Source organism: Arachis duranensis, chromosome 1 (assembly GCF_000817695.3).
Source record: "Arachis duranensis cultivar V14167 chromosome 1, aradu.V14167.gnm2.J7QH, whole genome shotgun sequence".
Classification (NCBI taxonomy): Eukaryota; Viridiplantae; Streptophyta; class Magnoliopsida; order Fabales; family Fabaceae; genus Arachis; species Arachis duranensis.
Window position 1 is genome coordinate 105,399,117 of NC_029772.3, and position 5,191 is coordinate 105,404,307.

The 5,191-nt window shown below is 29.5% G+C and overlaps 1 long non-coding RNA gene across 2 annotated transcripts; it reads right to left on the reverse strand.

Moving 5' to 3' along the window:
* Positions 1-414: 414 nt before the first annotated feature.
* LOC127744854 (uncharacterized) lies at positions 415-2,346 on the reverse strand. 2 transcript variants are annotated; one of them, XR_008006086.1, is made up of 3 exons: positions 2,065-2,346; positions 1,623-1,759; positions 415-1,459 (listed from the first exon to the last, which is right to left on the reverse strand). It is a non-coding gene; the product is annotated as an uncharacterized LOC127744854 (long non-coding RNA). The 2 variants fall into 2 exon arrangements; XR_008006085.1 differs by having other exon boundaries at positions 415-1,471.
* Between the last annotated feature and the right edge of the window lie 2,845 nt (positions 2,347-5,191).

The window sequence follows — 5,191 nt, forward strand, 5'->3', positions numbered from 1 at the left end:
TGTTTTATTTAATAAAATGAGATTTGTAAAAGTTAAGGTTTTGAAAATAAAATTATTTATCCAACTTTTTTTAACTATTATTTTATTAGTTCAAGATTCAATTGAATGTCGTAATCTTTTGTAATTACAATAAGAGTTTAATACAACAAATACTTCTTGATTAATATATTGTCCATAAAACCATAACTAAAAACAAATCATAATTAAATCTAGTTATAATAATCAATAGCAATTTGAGAGTTTGGCACTATGTCTTAAAGATTGAATTAAATTATGATATCGGCTTGACTTTTTTTATTTAAGTAAAAAGTTTTATTATTTATTATTTTTATTAAAGAAAGAAATTATTACAAATTTATGTATTATTTTTCGATTTTACTACTATTCTAATTTCACAAGTTGTATTAGCAAGTAAATTTTATTATTTGTTCCAGTGAAATTAAAGTGAATAACTGTATTTTTTTCTTAATTTTACTAATACAACCTGTAAAATTAAGGCTGCTAGGGAAAGTGACAAATAATTTTTAGAAAAAACTTTTTATTTTTATTTAAATAAAAAAGGATAAAATTTGCAGCAGAATAAAAGTAATTTTATGTTTGGCTATTTTGTTTTGCCCTGCTATTAGTGTGATGTAGCAGTAGCTTTATATAATCATGACCCACTTTCTTTCTTGTACTTTACCTACATTGTGCATACAGCATATACTAGCTACTAGCTAGATTAATGATCTTACTCCTTTTAGTAAATCTTTAGCATAAATGTCGAAGTCTTTCTGGTCGTTGAGAGCTCCCCACAGTGGCTCAATAAGTGGTATCAGAGCCGATTCGGTAATCGAAAACTTCCACGGTAGCTCAACAAAGTGATATCGAAGCTGATGGTTAATCAGTCTGGTGTTTTAAAAAACTTGAGGGAAAGATTGTTAATATTACAAATGTGAGGAATGTATGAAATTAGTCCCGCATTTGTGGAAAGGCACTCTCCTTCGTTTGTGCTCCTCCAGGGATGCACAATCTAAAGACAATATCCAGGTTAGCTACCGAATGTGTCGGATTCTGACAAAATAACCGACACGTGAGCTCACAGCCAGTAGGACATGCATGCATCATACTACATTTGTTTACTTTATCTTGGTGTGCGTAAGTGTTTTGCATCATACTACATTTATTTGCATCATCCTTATATATTTTTCAACCATATGATCCAAATTATTAACAAGAACAAACAAAATATCAATTATTTTATGTTCTTACCATGAAAAAATAAACCATTATTGTGATGAACATTACAAAAATGATATGCATTGCAAACTAAGTCTAACTTGACATCTTTTTTCTACTAAAAGAATTAAAAAATAAGCAAAATAGTAACAAAATCAATCTTTAATCGTGTTAAATGTTAATCCATTGATATCTACATATGAGTTGACAAAATAGGTACAAGAGAGTCAGAGTTTGATACCTGACAAAAGAGCTTTGAAAATATATTAAGATGCAGTATTTCAACAAATAAGAGTGCCATTAACTAAACACAATTCTCATTATCCAAATTCACGCAACAACATATATATAAGGAAGGGGAAAAAACTAAATATAAGAACAATTAATTCATGATTCTAGCATACCTTGAGTTGTTCTTGGTGCTGCGACTCATGTACAATGATCTGTCACTCAAAAAAGAGTAGCCATAAGAGAAATTGGCTGAAGATGTGGCAGGCGTTGATGAGCTTGGTGTGCTCATCACTGATGGCGGATATCACGACTACGATGAATTTTGAAGGAAGTTTGGAAAATCAAAGGACAAAGTGAAAAAAAACGAATTACCGTAGAATTATTAAGAGAAGAAAATCCTAAAATTTTGATAACGAATTTTTGAATCACTAAATTACACGTTTAGTTTGCAATAAGTGCATGCAATCGAAAACTAAAAAAAGTAGAATCCAATCTGGAAGAACAATTAACTCAAATAAAACCACAAATTGATAAGAGATATAGAAAGAGATTACAGTAGAACGTAATTTTGGAAGCACAAGAACATAACTGAGAGGGAGATTAAGGAACTTGTACCTTATGATTAGAGAGCGATTCAGATTTCAATCGTAATCAGCACAAGCTTGTTCAAGAAAAGGATTCAGATCGCAATTAAGATTGAGATGAAAAGTGGAAAGAGATTCAAACGATGAAGAAGATGGAATGATGGAAACGTGAGAGCAAGATCGAGAAAAAGAAGAAGATCGATGGGTGGTTCTCAGAGTCCAGAGAGAATGAGGCACCAGAGAGAGTAGTTTGAGTGAGGAAGAGATAGTTTCACAGTTTCAGGATTAAGTTGGTTTTGTTATTTTTAAAAAATTTTAGCATTTTTTAGTGGTAATAATTTAAATAGCTATTATAAAGTATAGTATTAATGACAAGTGTACAATGGATTTTTTTCAATTATAAAATAAAAAATTATTATTTTTCCAAACATGGACAACAAACATGACTTCTTCAAGAATTTTTTTAATTATAAATAAAAAAAAGTCATATTCAACAATGACTAGTATTGTCATCGTCTCTAAAAATACATAGATACACCGGAATAAGTCATATTTAACAAAGATTTTTAGAGACGATAATAATACTTACTATTGTTAAATATGGCTTTTTTATTTATAATTAAAAATATTCTTAAAAGAAGTCATGCTTGTTGTCCGTATATTTTTGTGTACTTTTATATACTGTTTGTAGATCTATATACTATTTGGAGATGATGATAATGGAATAAAAACGTGGATTTGAAAAAAACTTAAAAGGGAGTTTGCCGGAAGTTAGACAAACTTACTAATTTTTATAGAATATTTTATTTTATTTTATAAGTAAAAAAATTCCAATGTACAATTGCCGCTAAAAGATATTTTTTAAGGAAAAAAATGGTAACAATATACTATTGCCACTAAAAATTTATGGCTAAAAACCTTTTTTTTCTTATAGTGGATAGAAATCATTGCCCAGGTCTATGACGTCCAGCCCGCCTAGCCTTTCCCATGTCGCTTCAATACGTCGTCCAGCCTGCCTAGCCTTCCCCATATGGGCCATATCGCTTCAATTCTCCTTTTCATAACAGGATAGCTATTTTTTCTACCCATGAGTTTGATGATCATTGAATTCCACCAAAGTTTCCAAAGGTCCTGTTCTGCTTTTTCATTTATGACTATATTGTAAAGGCCATCTCCCATGTCTTCTACTTTTATATATGTGCTCTCTTTTTTGTTTTTGTTGTCTTTATTGACTTCTTTCTTATTTTCTTCCTGTTTCAGGGACGTTTTATCGATCACTGTCCATCTCGTCATCTCCAATTTCTTCGGAATCGTCTTCATCCTTTGACTCAGGTGCGGCTCTCTTCAGCATGCTTGCATAAGTTCTAGTGTTGTGCCCTTCATCATGGATGTCTTCCATCCAGTCTTCATGTCTGGGAGTTAGCGCTGAGGTTCCTGAAAACTCTCCCTCCACTTTCCTTCCCTTCCTGGTGCTTCTTCCCTAATGGGAGGTTCGTGCTCGTTGGGCCATGAGCCTTGGTATCTGCAGATTAGAACGCACAGTACGGAGAGAAAAACAACTTGCTAACGGCTAGGTTTTTTCGTTATCAGATTAAATCTGTTAAACGTCTCATTTTCACCGGCCTATTATTTTAGCAAAAGTCCAACCATTTGGGGTGTTAAACAAGACAACCCGATAGGTAATGTGCATTTTGATAGCCTTGTGTTTTTTTTAAGTCAGGACCTACTTTTCTCTAACTATTAGTTTTCAATCAATAGCCCAGCTACTGTGATGTGGACCTTTTTTGAGTGGTCCTATAAAACTCCCAGGTAGTAGATTTTTTTTTGTCATGCTTTTGGGTTAGAAGTTATAAGGAATCTTCGCAAGGGAAAGCATCATATATATTGGGCCTATGTGATTATATTGTAGCCCGGGGAAAGTTATTTCCTCTTGACTCTTGAGGAAATTTTAGTAGGAGGATTTTTTTGGTGACTTGGTAGGAGGATTAAATTTATGTTTATCACCTCTGTCCATAAAAAAATAAAAAATAAAAATATTGATAAAATTATATATTAAAGAATTAACCTCATCTTGCAGCCATAAAAGCATAATAAATTAATCAATCAATATTGCGTTCCACAGCCTAAGTGAGAAATGATAATCCTTATGCGGCTTATTTTTTTTAAATTTATTATTAAAATTTTATTTTTAAAAAGTAATTACCTGTCATCTTTTTGTTAGTGTAGCAGTTGATTTATTATTTTATTTTTAATTATAATTAATTATAATAATATAAAAAATGATATCTAAATAAATAATTTTAAAAGAGTAGTATTTTAATATTAAATTTTAAAAAAGGTGACACATTAATAAAAAAAATTTAAGGATCAGTATTTTTATTTTATTATTATTTTTAATTAATAATCTGATATTTTTAGCTTAATAATATAATAATATATTTTTAATCAATAAGTTTACATATTAATAACTAAATAACGGTAAAAAATAATAAGTTTAGACGAGGTTTTAACATTATTCAACCTCCTCGTGTTGAACCAAAACAAAAAAGGGGAATAAAACTAACTCTGAACAGTGAACAGATTAGAAAAACAACTAGCCGTAATTAGGTTGCGTTTGTTTATAAAGATAGAAAGACAGTATTTTGAGATATAGATATAGAGATATAAAATCATATTTGACAAAAGAAATATAGACAAAAATAGTATATCTAGAGACATTAAATTAATGTATTTTGTATCCATTTTAACAGTAAAAACACATGAACACTAACAAAAAATACAACTTATTTTTAAATCTTTTTTATTATTTTTGTTAATTTTTTATAATTATATTTTTTATTATTATATTTTTTATCTCAAATTCTTTAAATAAAAAAAATATAGATAAATTAGATTTTCATAATTTATTCTAGTTTATCATTAAACAAAATATAATAACACAAAATTTTGTATTTCTATTCATTAACATCTGTCCTATCCTATTTTTAGTATCATGTTCTATCTTATTCTAGCAACAAACGCACGCAGCCTAAAAGAAAAGAAAGGAGATTTGATGTGAAAAACCATCTAAACCATTAACATCACCTGACCAAAAAATAAAAAATAAAAAAAAATTAACATCACATATCCACATTAAACATCTAAATGTGATAAAAGGG